Source organism: Hippocampus comes, unplaced genomic scaffold (assembly GCF_001891065.2).
Source record: "Hippocampus comes isolate QL1 unplaced genomic scaffold, H_comes_QL1_v1.1 scaffold358, whole genome shotgun sequence".
NCBI classification, from domain to species: domain Eukaryota; kingdom Metazoa; phylum Chordata; class Actinopteri; order Syngnathiformes; family Syngnathidae; genus Hippocampus; species Hippocampus comes.
Genome location: NW_017805997.1, coordinates 89,044 through 107,510, shown reverse-complemented (window position 1 = coordinate 107,510; position 18,467 = coordinate 89,044).

Here is an 18,467-nt window from a genome sequence, read left to right as displayed (position 1 = left end):
AAAGCTACTCCCGCATTTTAATGTGCCAATTTAGGACAACATCTGGATGCAAGCAGGTGTAATTTCAGTTTATTACTTTTGACTGTCAATAAAACACATTATTCTTGTGACTCACCACAGGAATATAGAAGTCGTTTTCTTCCTGGACTCACAAGACCAACATTCTGTGTGGTTGAGCATGTGACAAGGTCTGAACAAAGACTGGGTGGAAAGTGGATCCCAAAAAGGCAGACTTAGACAAATAGTAATACAAAAATATTTATTTTCAGAAAAGTGAGAGACTTACAAAGTACAAAAACGTCGATAAACAGCCAAGAAAACCAATCAAGAACAAAACTCACTTTCAACCAGCCAAGAAAATTTGACAACCGAAAGTCCACAAAAAAAATGATGAAAGTTCAAATACACAAATGTAACACCAGTCCATAATAATTTGATCAAAAGGATAATTATGAAACACAAGCAATCAAGACAAAAGAAACTGAGTGAGCGCAAGAGGTCTCGAAAATGGCACTTGGGCATAAACAGCGATGAAGGTCAATAATCCAACAAAGAGAAGCAGAGGTCAGAGGCCTTAAATACACAGCAGCTCGATTACCTGACAAGACACAGGTGCACCACTAAAGGGTCACGCCAAACACTCCGCCTGGTGCTGAAACAAAAAAAAAAGACAGAGCAAAACATGACAGTATCCCACCCTCAACGGATGCCTCCTGACAGACTACCTGGTTTTGCTGGATGAGCTGAAATCCCGGAGGAGGGACGGATCCAGAATCCAGGAGTGGGGCACCCATTGATGCTCCTCCAGACCATAGCCTTCCCAGTCTACCAGATACTGCACCCCTCTGCCACGACGCCTGGTATCCAAAATATCCTTGACCGTATACACTGGGTTACCATCCACAATAGGAGGAGGAGCAGGAGGGGCAGGCGGCGGCACCAACGCACCGAACTCCACTAGCTTCATCAGTGAAACATGGAAGACTGGATGGACCTTGAGAGTGGGGGCCAGATGGAGCTTGACCGAAATAGGGTTAATGATGGACTCCACCTTGAACGGCCCGATGAACCTAGGCCCCAGCTTGCGCGAATTCTGGGCCAGATTGAGGTCTCGAGTGGGGAGCCATACCTTTTGCCGAGGACGGTACTCAGGTGCAGTGCGGTGACGGCGGTCAGCAATTCTTGAGTTGCTTTGGGCAGCGCTTGATAGAGCAGCTCTGGTTTCCCTCCAGACACGATGGGCCAGCTTAAGGCGGTGCTGAAAAGATGAAGCGATCACTTGGCTTTCCTGAGATGGAAACAGAGGAGGTTGATAACTGTAGGTGGCCATAAACAGAGATCGGACCGTGGCAGATTCTCATCTCAAGGTCCGGATTTACCAGCTGACTCCATTCGTTAGTTTGGGTGTGGTATTCTGATGACAGACTCGCAGTAGCATCAATGGCGTGACAGAACGTCTTCCATACCTGGGACACGAACTGAGGTCCCCAGTCGGAGATGATGTCCCAGGGCTAGCCATGGAGTTGGATAATGTGACAGACGAGAAGTTGAACAGTTTCAAATGATGACGGAAGCATGGCCGGGCCACAACATGAGCAAGGTTCGAAAGCCGGTCCACCACGTTGGGGGTGACCGATTTCCCCTTGGAAAACAGCAGGCCAGTGACAAAGTCCTGCTTGAGTTCGACGTAATGACTTGCCATGGGTGCAAGCTGTGTAGGCTCCTAAAAATCCTTGATATCATTCCTCATGTCAGGCCACCAAGATCGCCAGTTGATCAATGCCTAAGTGCGATGGTTCCCAGGATGGCATGCGAACTTCAATGCATGTCCCCATTTCAGCACTTCCGAATGGTGCTCGACGGAAACAAACCGACACTCCGCTGGAGACCCCTCAGGAACTGGTGTGTCCTTTAATGCTTCCTTGATTCGTTGTTTCGATCACCCACTTTAGTATTCCCACAATGCACTGGTTTGGCACAATAGTTTCGGACCTGGTCTCGACTACCTGGGGTCATGGATTCGTGAGAGAGAGTCCAGTTTCTGATTTTGTGAGTCCTTGCAGTAGGTAAGTGTGAAGTTAAACCGGGTGAAGAGCAGAGCCCATCGTGCTGGACGTGAGTTCAATCCTTTAGCAGAATGGATGTACTCCAGTTTCTTCTGATCCATAAAGACAGTGAACGGTTCTTTGACCCTCTCTAGCCAGTGACGCCATTCTTGATGGCCAGCCTTTCCCAGTTTCCAACGTCTTAATTTGCTTCAGCCAAGGTGAGTCTTCAGGAGAAGAAATACTGCCCCCAATCCTGAATCTGAAGTGTCAACCTCGACCACAAAAGACAAATTAGGGTTAGGATGCGTCAATACAGGTAGGCACGTGAACAATTTCTTCAGTTCCTTAAATGCAGGCACAGCATTTTCAGTCCAACAAAAACGGGTCTTACTAGAGGTAAGCTTGGTCAAAGGGGCTACCTTCTGACTGTAATTCCTTATAAACCTTCTGTAAAAATGTACAAAACCCAGAAATCTTTGCAATTGCTTTCTAGTAGAGGGCTTAGGCCACTCTTCTGCGGCCTGGGTCTTGGCACAGTTGGCTCGGCGCTGTCCTCTTTCTATGATAAACCCTAAGAAAGGGACTGACTCTGAATGAAACACACTTCTCGGCCTTCGCGTAGAGTCGATTCTCCAGCAACCTTTGTAGTACTTTTCTTACAAATCCTCTGAGTTTCTGAACACTCTTGAAAAATATCGAAATATCAACTCAACAAACAAAACTGAAAATATTGAGCATGTCCCTCAGAACGTCATTAATAAAACTTTGGACAATTGCTGGTGCATGAGTTAACCCAAAAGGCATGACCAGGTACTCAAAATGCCCTCAAAGAGTCTTGAATGCCGTCTTCCATTCATCTCCTTCCCGGATGCGGATTAAGTGATATGCACTGTGGAGTTCGAGTTTTGAAACAAATAGTGGCTGACTGTAAAGGTGCAAAGGCCGAGTCGAACAGAGGTAATGGATATTTGTTCTTAACTCTGATCTTGTTGAGTCCTCGAAAATCAATGCATGATCGCAGTCTTACTTTTCAACAAAAAAGAAACCTACATGACGGTGACTAAGATCGCTGAATGAGCCCAGCCACCAAAGAACTGGAGATATATGCATCCATCCATATATTTTCCGATCTGCTTATCCTCACAAAGGTCGCGGGGGGTGCTGGAGCCTTTCCCAGCTGTCCTCGGGCAGTAGGCGGGAGACACCCTGAACTCGTTGCCAGCCAATCGCAGTGCACTGGAGATATAACAATAATAATAAGAACAATACTAATACATTTAATTTGAAAGCACTTTTCATAGTACCCAAAGACACTTTACAAGAGTTTGAAACACGGGATAAAAATTTACACTTTAAAGCCAAGCATATATGATTTAAAACAAACACATTTGGAAAAAGAAAAACAAAGGAAAAAAGGGTAAAAGAGATTCAAAGGTGTTAAAAGCATTGCGGAACAGGTGAGTTTTAAAGGACAGGGGGTGATGTGATCACGAGTGCGGGTGTGGCTGAGAAGGCGGGCGGTGGCATTCTGGATGTACTGGACTTTATTGAGGAGTTTAGAGGGTGTACCGTAGAGGATGCTATTAAAGTAGTCAAGACGGGAGGTGATGAAGGCGTGGATGAGGGTTTGAGCGGCGTTGAAAGAAAGTGGGGGGTGGAGGTGAGAAATGTTTTTGAGGTGGAAGAAAGCAGTTTTGGTGATTTGGGTGGTGTGTTGGTCGAAAGAGAGATTATTATCAAAATGGACACCAAGGTTGCGAGAGTGAGAGGAGGGGAACAGGGTGGAGTTGTCGATAGTGAAGTTAAAGATGGAGGCTGTTTGGGTGAGGGAACTCGGACCGATTATTAGTGGTTGAGATTAAGTGCAGTTAAGAATGAGAACGTTTGTTTGCATCCAGGATTTGATATCAGAAAGAGAGTTAGACAGGGTGGAGTGGGTTGTTGGGGTGAACGATTTGGTGGAGATGTACAATTGGACATCGTCAGTGTAGCAGTGGAATTGGAGACAATGATTATTAATGATTTGGCCGAAGGGTAGTAGAAGGTAGAGGATGAAGAGAAGAGGACCAAGCATAGAACCTTTGGGGACACATTGGGACAGTGGGGCAGTGTCGGAAGAGCTGTTGTTAATGTGGATTGTTGTTGTTGAGCAACAGGACGAACTGGGGGTTTGGGGCTATTGGGGTGCTGGGTTGGGGTGGATAGGGTAGGGTTGGGGGGTTGGGAGGGGGAGGTTGGTTGGGAAATGTCTGGGAGGTCTGGCAGTGCACGCCATCTCTTCCAGATTTTTAGAGTGCGGGTTGGGTCCTTGGCGAGGGTGTCTGGTGGGGGTGGTTCCGCCGGAGTGCGGTGGATTCGTGGACACTCATAAATTGCATGTTCAGCTGCCTCCTCTCCCATTCCACACGTCCTACAGATGGTGTCAACCGCCCGGTTGATCTTGGCGAGCCAATATTTCAGGTCCGGGTGGTGACCGTTGCGTAGACGGCTCAGTGTGACCGGCTCCCTTCTGCTCAGTGCCATCTCTGCAACTCTGTTGAGTTCGCTGTGCCCGTCGCCGTAGACTTGTTGTGTTCGGTTGTAGGTCGCCAGGCCGCCTCGGGTTGACATTCGGATTGTTGCTTTGGCTGTCTCATAGTAACAGTCGACAGATGATTGGTTGTGGTTGCACCCCTCCTTGGCCTGCGCATCTGCCAGTTCATTACAAGTGATACCGCAGTGGCTGGGGCACCAGGTGAAGACCACTTTGCAGCCAGAGTCATGGAGGAGTTGGAGGATTTTCTTCTCGTCGTTGTTGATGGAGGTGTCTGACAGGTGGATAGATTGGATGCGAGTTAGGACTGATAGGCTGTTGCTCACCACACGAGTTTTCTGGACGGGTCCGTCTTCTCATATGATTTTTAGTGCTTTCACCATCGCCTTCATCTCCAGCTGGAAGGAAGAGCATCACCTGCCAGTTCGTAGGGCGAAGAAGCGGTGGACCTCAGGGTCATCTGGGTGGCCAGTGGTGATGACGATTCCACCACCACCTGTAGCGTTACCGCTCGATGCAGACCAGTGTAGATGACGAGGTCATAGGTGTCTCTTCCCTCCTCCAGGTTTTGCGTTGCCCATCTCCGGACTTTGTGGGGTGGCTGCCGGTCTCTAGCCATGGCGGAAGCAGTTCTGGTTTGGTTGTCGGTCGTCTGTCCCCGAAGATGGATCTCCAAGTTTGTCGAGCCTTCTGCCTCCAGCTGGGCTTTTTGGTTCCTTGTCGGACCTCTGACTCGGCCGTTTCCAATCGTGGGTTCCCAGTGTGTTGGCGTAGCGATTTCTCGTACGCTATTGCACTGAGTTGTACGCTTCTGGTTGCAACAGTCGGCAGGTTGGCTTCCGCCAGGATCGCCTCACCGGGGGTTGTCTTCACTTGCCCCGTGATTGCTCATCCCGCGAATCTCTGGCAGGTCTCCAGTCTGTTGACCGTCAGCTGTGAGGCCCAAGGTAACCATGCTGCTGCTGCATACTCCAACACAGATCTCCCAGTGGCAATGTATGTAGACCTCAGTGTCTGCTTATCATACCCCCAGTCGATTGACGCCAAACCTCTCAGAGCCCCTGCCTGTCTCCGCATCTTCCCACCGACGAGAGCTGCATGGGTGGAGAAGGTTAACTGCCTATCATATGTGTCCCCTAGGACCTTAAGGGTGGCATTGTAGTACTTCGGGAGGTTATTCAGCGAGCGCACTGGACGCCATTTAGCTTCTTGTGTGTTTGCGGTGAAGAACGAACATTCCGACTTCTGGACCAAAATCTCAATTTTCCACCGTCTGCTCCAATCTCCTAACCTCTCGAGCACCTGCTGCATCTTCTGCTGAGCTGCTTGGAGACTGGTGTCTTAGACCCAGACAGCAACATCGTCTGCAAACCGGCTCACCTAATGGTGTTGGATATAGGTGGGGAGGTCGTTTATGTAGAACAGGAACAGTAGCGGCGATAGGACCGACCCCTGTGGAACACCAGGCTTCAGCGTGACCGTCTTACTCCTCTCACCGTCGTAGGTTAGCCAAGTGAGTCGGTTTGACAGCCAATACTGGATCCACCTCACCATCATGGTAGGGACGCCGCTTTGGTGTAGTTTGAGGATCAGGGCGTCTCGCCATACCTTGTCATATGCTCTAGAGTAGTCAACAAGGGCTGGCAAGGTCCTTAGTATAGGCTTACTCTGAAAACCGTCACCAATTGACTGTGATAGGCGAAGCAATTGGTCCTCTGTGCTGCGTCCTGCTTGAAAACCGTCTTGTTGCTCATTCAGCACCCCTTTCCCTTCTGCGAGGAAGCGCAGTCGGTTGGCAACTAGTCTTTCCATCACCTTTCCCACCGTCGAGGTCAGTGAGATCGGTCTGAAGCTGTCGAGTTTCTGTTGGTCCTACCCAGCTTTAGGCACAGGTCGGATGTCTGCCACCCTCCACATCTGCGGGATGACCGCTGATGAACAAGACAGGTTCAACATCTTTTGCAGGAACAAGACTGCTTTCGGTTCGAGATGATGCAGGAAGCGAGGATGGATGTTGTCGGGTCCAGGCGCTTTCGCAGGATTCAGGCTTTTCAGCGCTGCTTTGACTTCCCCGATGGTGAAATCGCTGCACGCCTCTGAGTCCTTTGCCTCCGTTCGTAGTTTTCCATTCAGTAGCTTTTTCAAGCCTCTGTCCCTCTTCTCAATCCTCAAGGAGCTCACCTCTTTGTACATTCTCACAAACGCGTTTGCTTTCTGTTTAGGGCTGACATAGTTTTTGCCTTGGTCATTGATGATCTTGGCAGAGTCCCTACTTTGTAGACCTGAGAAGCGCCTGATGATTGTCCACATCACCTTATTTCCCTTTGCCGACAGCACCTTTCACTCCCATATAGCTGCTTCTATTTCTTTCAGAAGGGCCTTCAATTCATTGTCTTTGCTTTTGTATTCAACAGTCTGAATGCCGGTCGTCTTTCGTAGATGATCTCTTTCTTTTTCTGCATTCGCAATCTCCCGAGTCTTCCAGCACTCACCGTTCATCCCGACTGCTTTCATAACAATTTTGCTTTTTTGCGGCTGGAGAACAGCCTGGGCTGTTGGGCTGGAAGTCTTCCGTTGAGAAGCCAATCCTCTGCAGGTAGTGGTAGTTCACTGGGCGTTGGTGCCAGTTGGAGATGCTGATTGGGTGCAGGTTGGATAGGGGTATCTCGACGGAGAGGCTCTCCAATGCTTCTTCCGGGTCGCTCACGTTGGTGGAAATTTTGTATAGGAGGCCTTTCTTCACGTAGGTAAGGAGTCCCCCACCCCTCGCCTCCCCTTGCACTGTTCGGTCAGACCATACAGCGTTGAAGTCATTGAGGGACGGGGTCCTATCCTTTGGCAGTAGTCGGGTCTCCTGTATTGCTTTCACGTCAATTCCTTGTTTCTTGGCTTGGTCCTCCAATAGGGGGAGCTCACGGAAAAGGCTGCATTCCATTGGCGGATTCTGAGATGTGGTAATTTCGCTCCAGAGTAGGAGGGGTCCAATTTGGTCATTGGCATTTTGATAGGATTGGGTGTCTGTTTAGGCTGGAGGCAGTGAGGGCAGCTCCAATTGTCATTTTTCAGAGCACTCTCCGCCTCGTATCTCGTGGTTGTCTGGCACTGGATGTGGTGTGTGTTGATGTGGATGAATTGTTTCCTGTCTGTGAGATATGAGCAAAGCCAGGTGAGGACGTTGTCAGTAATGTTTAGGGATTGCAGGCGAGAGAGTAGGATGGAGTGGTTGATGGTGTCGAAGGCAGCTGTAAGGTCAAGGACGATGAGGATGGAGAGTAGGCCGGATTCAGAGGAGAGGAGGACAGCACTGGTGATTTTGAGGAGGGCGGTTCAGTGCTGTGTTGTGTGCGGAATCCAGATTGAAATTATTCGAAGAGTTGGTTATTGTTTAGGCAGGCTTTAATTTGGGATGCGATGACACGTTCTATGACTTTGGACAGAAAATGGAGGTTGGAGATGGGTCGATAGCTGCTCATGATGTCAGGGTTGAGTCAGTTTTTTTTTGATGATGGGGGTTACAGCAGCCAGTTTTAGTGAGGAGGGGACATAGGAAAAGTTGAGGAAGGAGTTGACAATGTTCGTGATGAGGTGAGAGATGGTGAGAAAGCAATGCTGATGAAGGAAGATGGGATGGGATCCAGTGTGCAGGTGGATGATTTCATTGTTGAGATGATGTTGGTGAGTTCAGCAGTGGAGACAGGTGTGAATTCGGAGAGAGGTGTTGTTGGAGGGATGGAGGCAGGTAAGAAGGGAGGGGGTCAGGGGGTGGGGGGTAGGTGAGGTGGTTAGTGAACTATAGCGGATGGCGATTTTGGAATGAAAGTAGGATAGGAATAATTTGCATTTGACAACGGTAAAAGAGGTTGAAATATTGTCGCTGGCTTTTAGGAGTTTGTTGATAGTAGAGAGAGAGTCTTTTGGTTGTTGGAGTCAGTGTAGATGAATTTGGAGTAGTAAGTGGAACGGCTCGAGTTGAGTGCGGTCTTGTATGACTGAAGGTGATCGGTGTAGGCGAGGAGATGGTCCAGAGTAATAGCTAGGTAATCGGCGACGTTGAGGTTGGTGCTACAGAGGTTTTGGATGGTGAGACCGGTAGAACAGACCAAGTCCAGAGTGTGGCCGTGGGTGTGAGTGGGGAAGGCGACATGTTGAGTGAAGTTAAGACAGTCCAAAAGGTCAAGGAATTCAGAGACATGGTGTTGTCAATATGGATGAAAACGCCAAGGAGCAGAGTGGAAGGTGAGATAGGTGAGAGCTGTGTGACAAAATCTGAGAAGTCTGAGAAAAATGATGCGTTGAACTTCGGAGGACGGTAGACAACAGCAATGACCAGGGGGGAGGGACCAGGGAATTTGAAGACATTTTCAAATGACTCAGTGGGTGAGGTGGATATAGTGCTGATTGTTGGGGTGAACATCATCTGCCTTTAAAAGGGATGGACGGCCCGAAAATATGTTGAAATTGTCAATGAAGCCCACATTGTGGGTCCTGCTGGCAGTTTGGAGCCAGGTGTGAAGGCTAAGAACGCGGCTGAAAAATATATATTTTTTCCAAGATGGTACCCGAGTCGGCAGCCGTCGGCAAGAGCCTTGCTTTTTTTAGTTGTTATTTGTTGTTTTTATGGTTTGTTTTGTCACATGGTGTTGTTGCGTCGTGTGGACTTGATGTGGATTGTTGTTCAGCATTTTTTGGCCACGACATTTGTCAAAGAAGAAGAATCTGTGCTTGGTGGTTGTTCCTTCTCAGCAGCACGTGTGTACCAGCACTGATTTTGATTGGGAGCAATGTCGGTGCCATTTGACTGTCGGTGCTGGACAGCCCCGGGCGCTTGGATTTTTGCGCCTGTAATGGGCAGCATTTTTCACAGCCCGTTTTGTTCAGCAGAAATGTCGGTGCTGTTGGACAGTCTGCAGCTGGATGGATGGATGGCTTGTGGAGCCGACAATGAGAAGAAAGGATGTGGAACTGGGAGTCGCTGCTTGGGATTGAAGCGGATTTACATGGGACAGGAGATGTGAGCCAATCTCTTTTTTGTCAATGGACGTTGCAGCTTCTTGTTTGCTTTCAAACTTAGCTTTTAGCAGACGTGCACATTTTCAGCATGACATCTTCGATCCATTGGTGTAAGGACACTTTGATTCTCTCCACCTTCATCTTCAAATAACAAAGTATATGCAGAAAAAGTGGTTAAGATTGCACGACTGTCTGTGTCTTATGTGAGGTGTTGTATTATTTTGTCATTTTATGTTAACTGTTCTGTTGATGGAGGCGCGGGCACCTGCAGCGGCTCCTCTCTCTCCTGTGGTTGAGAGGAAAGAAATTTCATCTGTGCTGTATGTTGCACATAGAGTACATTTGACAATAAAGTTGACTTGAACTTGACCTTGAAAATGCCCAAGCCACGGTGCGGAGAGAGCAGGCCACTAATGAAAATTGATGACCTGGTCGAGTTGAGGAACTGAAGAAGTTTGTTGAAGTGACTTTTGGTGATTTCTGACTGCCAGTGGGATTCATCAACGCAGCCAACATGTACAATAGTTCTATGGACAGATGGTGGGAGTGGATGAAGCAGGCTGGGGAGTTTTGCGAGGATGATGTGAACAGTGGCTCAGGGGAAGCAGTGTGTTGTTGCGTTGAAGAACCGGAGGTTTCGGGTTGTGGAGTCGCCAATAATCAGGGTGGTCGGAGGAAAGAGGGGGTGAAGTGGGCAGGCGGGGCTGGGTGAAGGAGAGTGGATCTTGGCGTAGGTTTAGTCAGTGGTGGTGAGGTGGCGGGAGAAGAGCGGGGGAGGAGACCAGGGTCAGTGCGCTGCAGTGAACTGAGGTACAGAGCGGCGGTGATTAATGGAGGAGAAGGGGTGCACAGGATTTTCTGAAGAAGGGATCTGAGGAGTGTCACGAATGGTGGTGGTGGTTGCTGAACCCCAAAAAGCAGGCAGGAAGTAGAAGCTGGGTGAACTTGACAAATTGTATTCACAAAACACTGAGGAAACTATATACAAAACAAAGTCTTGAAAACAAAAAGAGTCCAAAGTAACAAACAAAAACCATGGCTGAACCAGAAAACTAACAGAAACAGAAACAGCAACAAAATCAATGAGAGAAACAAACAATGACCCGACCCCGAGTGGTCGTGCCGGGAGTCCTTTTAAAATAGACAACTAATGACATAATGACCAAGAGGTGTACTGCAGGCGGAGCCCTACAGTGCCACCTGTTGGCCACAAACAGAACCATGACAGTACCCCTCCTTCAAGGGATGGATCCCAGACGTTCCAGTCACCCAAAGGCTTGCCTCACCGGGGATCTTTTCTGCTCTGCTCCTGCCCTTTCCCTCACCCTCCCCTGCTCGCCACTCAGTCTTTGTGCTGTCCTTGTATGATTTTTACTAGCCTCCTGCCATATATTCATCCTAAAACAAACCATGGAATTAGTTGGCTGGTCTCTCGATGCCATCGACAAAATTTTCTCGACGAGAAGAGCAGGCAGTGGGGAGCCTACTTGCCTCCCGTCGTAAAATTCAACCGACGGGAGCGGCTTTATTGGAAGCGAAGAGGCCGCCGGTCTTCAAGGATGGATTATTGTGGCTGTCCAACACTCAGACTCAGACTGTGGATGGGGAACATCTTGGAGAAGGTGGGATCCGCGCTCTCTCTCACAAAGAAATCGCGAATTTGGCTGATCGGCGCCATTGAAGAGACACAGGCCACGGACTCAAGGCTGTCTGGAATTGTTGGCAGCCGTTCCCAAAACATCTGCTATCTCCCCTGGAAGAATGTACGCATGGAAGCTAGTGCCCGACCACCACCCCCTCCTTCTCGGCCATGGACTGATAAGCCAGGACTGTCTCCATGAGCAGACCTTGACGAAGCAGCTGTGGCCTGAATACGCACACACAACCAGACAATCACACGCGCATACACACCGCCTTCATTGTTCCTGTTTTTCCCCCGTGACGTGAACCTGATCTGCGGAGCACTCGCCGATTGGCTGAGCAGCTGGTCGGACAGGCTGCGTCGCGCCCCCACCCCCTTTTCCACCCATTCCCTCATTACATGTTATGTCTTGTGACTTGTAACTGTCATATGCTTGTTTCTGTGCTTAGGTATTTTTTTTCTCCTAGACCCTAATTATCCTCAGAAAGAGGATAGTTCGAGCGTGTTTTTTTTTTTAAACCTCTCCCTCCCTAGTGGTTTCCTTTCCTGTACTAAGATCTCGGGGCGCTTTCCATAGCGAGTACCGACAGGCCCTTTGCACTGTATCCCATGTTCGTCATTGTTTTTTCATGTTTCTTGTGCAGAGCGTGCCTGTTAAGTGATAATTTCGTTGCACGAATGTGTAATGACAATAAAGCAATCCAATCCAATCCAATCCATCCAGAACAGGAACGAAAGGCGACGGCAACCCATGCCTCGCCGGAGAACAGGAACAAAAAGCGACAGCAACCTTTGCTTCTCTAGGGAACAGGAACGAAAGGCGGCGGCAACCCTTGCCTCGCAGGGGAACAGGAACGTAGGGCGGTGGCAACCCTATGGCTCGGCTTGGCCTGATGTGGCCGGAGCTCGGCGTGACAGGGAACATGGGATGGCCGGACGTGGACGAGACTCGGCCTGACGTGGAAGTGGCACGGCTCAACGTGGACGAAGAACATGGGACAGCCGCATGCCGCGCTGCCTGAAGGGGAAAGGGTGTCGGCCGTTGAAGTGCTCCGCCAGGCACAGGATGGAACTGGGACCAGTCCTTTATACCTGTGGGGTCCAGTAGCTGGTCGGGTCATTCTGTCATGAAACAGTGGTGGTGGTGGACCCCAAAAAGCAGGCAGGAGGGAGGAGCAGGGTGAATTTGACAAATTGTATTAATAAGACACAGAGAAAACTAAATCCAAAACAAACAAAGTCCTAAAAACAAAACGAATCCAAAGTGTCAAACAAAAACCACGGCTGAAGCTAAAAACTAACAGTGACCGAAACGTGACAGACAAACAATGACCCGACACTGAGTGGTCATGCCGGGAGTCCTTTTAAGCAACTTATAACATAATGACCAACAGGTGTGCAGCTGCAGGCGGAGCCCTACAGTGCCACCTGTTGGCCACAAACAGAACTATGACAAGGAGAGGGTTTCATTTTGGACTGTGTGGTGGATGGCGGAGAAGTTGTCTGCACCCCAGCAAGAGGAGGGAAGTCACGGAGATTGAGGATGTCATAGGTGTTCTTTAGCTGGATACTGAACTGCGGGGAGTGTGTGTGTGTGTGTGTGTGTGTGTGTGTGTGTGTGTGTGTGTGTGTGTGTGTTTCCCACTGAGATGGACCAGGGACCAGGACACAGGCTCATGTGGGGTGAAGCTGGACAAAGACCTGGGCTTGGCACCCAGTCATGTCCAGGTCTCATCTGGATCGGCGATCGGCAAGGAGACTTCGGGAGCGGGATCGGGAGTGGTAACCTTGTCAACTGAGGGATAAGAAGATTTGAACTGAGGGAGAAGCTATTTGGCGGCAACAGCTGTGTCGATGGAAGCTGGAGACTCTGGTTGTCCAGGACCAAAGATGATTGTGTCCATCTGCAGCTCAGCATCACGGATATGGTAGTGTGGAGATTCTGTGCTCCAGCTCAGCGATTTTCTCAGCAAGACAGGTGCAGCTCCTGCAGCCGGATGGAGAGGCAAGAGGAGGCATGAGTAGAGTGGGGTGTAGGTCAACTGGTGGTTTGGCTCGCAGAAGGTGGTTTGGCTCACTGCAGGAGGTTTGGCTAGCAGCAGGTTGTTTAGCTCGCTCGCTAGTTCATGCTCTCTCGCCGTTCGCCGTCGCTCGCTCGCTTGCTGGCTGGCTCATGCTCTCTCGTCACGATGCATAGATGTTAGCTTAACTTTGGCAGTGCCGCTTGGTCAGGCTGCGACACATGATAAAGGCGTGAACTAGGGAGGGTGCAATTAGGAAGAAAATCAATGGCACAGTCGTATGGTCGGTGTGGAGGTAATGGCTGAGCAAGATCTTTACAAAATACTTTTCTCAAATCATGATATTCATGCGGGACTTTCTCGAGACAAATATACTCAATGAATGGCGCGATGGATCATGTTGTGATCGACGGACCTTAGATAGTTGGCATGGCAAAACAGACTCCAGTTCTCGACAGAATAGCTCCAATTGATATCGGGATGATGCATTTTCAACCATGGTAATCTAGCACTCTCGGAGTGGAGCATAATGGCATGACCAAAAACTGTCTTAGTTCGACATGATGAGATACGTAACTGAATGGGACAAGTGATTAATTTAACTTCTGCAAGGAGCAGCCCATCAAGATCAGTGGCCCGTTTTACCTTCGATAGTTTTTCAGTAACGCTGCCTAGAGCTTCTACTATACAAGTATCAATGAAACAGTTATCAGCCCCAGAATCAACAAGCGCGATAATCTTGACACTTTTCCCAGACACAGACACTTCTCTGGGGATTTCGAGTCTCGCAGTGGATGAATAACGGGTCAATTGACTGAGATCAGTTTCACGATTCTCAGTGTTGCAATGAGGTGGCTCGAGGTTATCCAAATCCCGATGACCGAGTTAGATGGACTTACATTGGGAACGTGGTTGTCTTGTTGGACAGTGTGGCACTTGATGCTCCTGCAGCCCGCAATAGAAACAGGCACCTAACTGGACGCGCCGCACAAGTTCTTCTGGAGGAATTTGTTCGCCTTCTAGCTACATGGGTTAATCGTAGTGGTTCTTGGGTGCCTTAGGAAGTCGATGGTCATGGCTAATAGGTTAAGGTCTCTCCAGTGTTGAGCGGTGGGCACGGAGGTTCTTGGAGGGAGGTTGGGACTGTTCATACCCCCGTTCCCGATGTCTCTCCCTGAGCTGATTGTCCAACCAGATTGACAATGCGATGAGTTCTTCAAGATTAATAGACTCATCCCCGGATGGCCAGCTCGTCCCTTAAGGTGGCACTAAGCCAGTGACGGAATATGCTACGAATGACGTAGTCATCAAAGCCGCTCTCCGGTGAATGAACTGCCTGCATAAACCAGGGTCACCATCACAATATGATGGTTGGGGCAATTTAGGTTCCCAACAAACTGTGGGAGCATGATGAATTCCCATCATGAGAGTTCGAGAATCCAAGGGGGGCGTCCCTCGGATGCCCAACTGCTCGACTTGTGAGCCTAATTCCACAAATCGGTGGGCCAGCTAGGCAATCGCGACACGGAGTTCCGCTAATGTGAGAACCTACTGTCCCACCAGTCGTCCCTGGCTGGCCAAAGCTTCCCTAAATGTATACAAATCTGCAAAATCCATGATTGGATTATTCTGACAAGGTCTGAACAAAGACGGGTTGGAAAGTGGATCCCCAAAGGCATACTCAAATAAATAGCGATAAAAAAAAAATATTTACTTCCGGAAAAGCAAGAGGCCGACAAAGTACATATAGAAATTGCGATCGACAAACAGCCAGGAAAAAACCCCCAACAAAGAACAAAAATCGTTTGCAACTGGAAAGGAATATTTGACAACCGAAAATCCATTAAAAGGAAATGATGAAAGTCTAAATACACAAACATAACACTTGTCCAAAATAACTTCATCAAAAGGATACTTGCGAAACAAAAGCAATCCAGACAAAAGCGACATTGAACAAGGTGCACCACTGAAGTGACATACATAACACTCCAGCTACTGCTGAAACAAAAACAAAAACAAAAAGGCAGAACAGAACATGACAATATGTGCAGGACACAAACCAATGTCCTGTTCAATGGGTGTAACCCTGATTGCATTTATATGACCAAATCTTCGGGTTAGAAAAGGGGTATCTTAGTTGGGGTTTTAAAAACCCGAATAATAGCCTTTCAAAACCTAAATACAGCCAATATTGGGGTTTTTAAAGGGTTATTGACTCAATGTAAATAAAGTCTGTGATTGGTCAAATGTAGGTTTCTTTATTAAATGTGTATTATTAAGCTGTGGCCAAAATATACTTATGGTGTGAAAACCAGCAATAACAGTTTTGTGTACATTGCGCAAGTGCATAGTGTGTGCACAGACCATTCACCAGAGCCCAGCCTTCAAGGGGCCCCTGAAATGCATTGGGTGCCCAATTATTATTAATACTCTTCAGACAGCACTTTCTTTGATCCATATACAGGTATTTGGTGGCACTGATGCTCCCCGTCAATACTCTTGAATGAAGCCTTTTGTGAGAACTGCAAGCATTATTATAGACAACCTTTACAATACAGTAATCCCTCGTTTATCGCGGGAGTTGAGTTGAGTTGAGTTGAGAGTTACGTTCCAAAAAGAACCAGTGATAAGTGAAATCCATGAAGTAGGATTTATCAAAAACAAGCAAAAAAATGTGAGAGGAACGAAATTTAAAATGCGCTGTACACAGCACATTTGACAATAAAGTTGTACTTGATACTTGATTGTCAGCTTTATTTTTTACAGTTATTATACAATACTGAACTATGTATACAATGCAGAGGCGATTGCTCTAAGACTGCAAGGGAAGCTCAGCTTCCCCTAAAATGTCAAAAAGTAAGTGATCAAATATATGTGTGTACGTACCATTGTGTGGACATGTCTTTGACTAAATATGTGCTACAACGCGATCAACTTTTGTTCCGAATCAGCTTCTTATTACTGCTTACGATGTGACTCTCTTCTCATTCATTCCCGTAGCTTCACAGTGCTTTAAACTGTGTGCACGCTGAGCGTCGACCACGCAGACGCTGGGCGTCTAGAGAGTTCAGTGTAGGTTGTCCCAATGCATTGAAACGAGACGAGTCATTGGATAAATGCTGGTTTTGTCCCACCTGTTGGACGCTCAGTGTCTCTGGGAGTCTATGGACACTGGGCGTTTATGGGCTGCCCCCGGAAGCTTTTCTGCATGATGATTGGATGATCTGTCTGAGGCTGAATCTCTTTTTGATTGACAGTGAATTGAGCCAATCACCGATCTTATGGTGAAGGCAACCTTCTCATTTTTTTTGAAAAGGAACGGAGAGTAGAATTCACGTATAAATAAACGGACACATTTTATGATGTCGGCCGAAATTGAGCTTGCCCTCCTTGACAGACCAGCATCCACCACTGATACAATGAAACCAATGACCAAAAATTTGCAAAGTTATATTTAGCAAGCTGTACAGAGATGAGGTGCGGAGACTGTTCACGTCGGTCAGTGCCTTAGCCAATCAGGATGCAGAATGCAATTCACTGTTTAAAAGCATTAAAAAAATTGCACAAAAAAAATCCGTGAAACAGCGAAGCCGCGGAAAGTGAACCGCGTTAGAGCGTTAGATAGATAGATAGATAGATAGATAGATAGATAGATAGATAGATAGATATATAAAGACACCTTCTTGAGTGCGTTGAGGCAACACAACCTATTTATTGGTTGTCACAAAGTGAAGCTAATTGTGAAAATGCCTCGTTCACTTGCTCCTTCGAGAAATATCATCGAGCAAGAATTTACTGGATTAATACCGACAACACACACAGAGACAGTCACGACAAAGCTTTTGTCATTTAATGAGAATAAAATACTGTGGCTGTATTTTTACTGATTGATGTGGCCATAAGTAGAGATGTCCACATACATTTTGGGGATGAGTGATTGGAGTTTTCTGACTTATTAAATGATGTAAGCTTTGTTTTTTGTTTTTTTGCTTGTACTGTATATAGACTGCTGCCACAAAAGCCAGTCGACCTAAGTGTCCTCGGCTCTCGTTATTTACAAATAAGTAGTTTTTTTCCACGTCTTGCCATATGACACTATGCCACATTTTGAAAATCGGGCAGGACTCTCACATATGACATGATGAATATGACATATTCGTTGCGTATATGCCAGCGAACAGAACCTTATTTTCAGTAAGTCGTTATCAATCAAACAAAAATCATATCAGTTTTTTGTATTTACTTTTCATTTTTCATGTCTTAGTGATAAACAATTTAAGATGAGTATTTTACAACACAAAAATCGCGACTCTGATAACGTAGTTAAAAAAAAAACGTTTTTTGTTTTGTTTTGTTGTTTTTGTTTTTTTTTTTTAAGACATTGATGCCTCAAGCATCTTGGTGGGTGGACACATGGTTTTAATTACATCTGGCACACACAGTGACATTTGAATTTTTTGCACTGAAACTTTTCAACAAAATTGGTTCTTGCTGATGTGTACTTTTAAAGTAAATTGTTTTATATTGTTTGTAGGAACAGAGAGAAAAAAAAGTTAATTTGTCAGCAACTGCACAATCCTTATAACGAGTAGCACAGTTGTGATCATTTTTCTCATCTACAGTTATGCAGACCCATGTGCTAATCGTGGACTTGAAGCAGTGGCGGGCCCTGAGGGCCAGCAAGGCCTTCTCTGCTGGCCTAAACATTCTCAGAAAAGTAAATTTACTTTTATGTATTTTATGTTATTTTATAATTTATGTTATTTTATTTTCATAAATATGGAAACAAAATTATTCTCTGTATTCTTTACATCATATTATTTCCACTTAGTTGAGTGGCTGTTATTTTAAATAACATTGAAAGCCACTCGATAAATAACTTATTTATTATGGTAGAGTTTTTAACCAATCATATTTCAACTAGCTTGCGTTGCCAGGTAAATTAAACTTGCTCGTGGCCTTCAGATTAAACAAAGCAGGCCCCTGTGCACTGTAAGTGAACGGGCACAGTCAGGTTTCAATAGCCAATCAGAGTCGGAGACTCGTGATCTGTATCCTGTATCCTGACTTGTTCTCGTCTGCGTACTAGGGCTAGCAAGAAGGCCTTACATCGATACTGGCCGTGCGCGTTCAGTGATTGGATTAGCGCCTTTTCTGTTTCCTGAGAATTGTATCCTGACTTGTTCAATAAAGATTAAAAAAAAAAAAAAAAA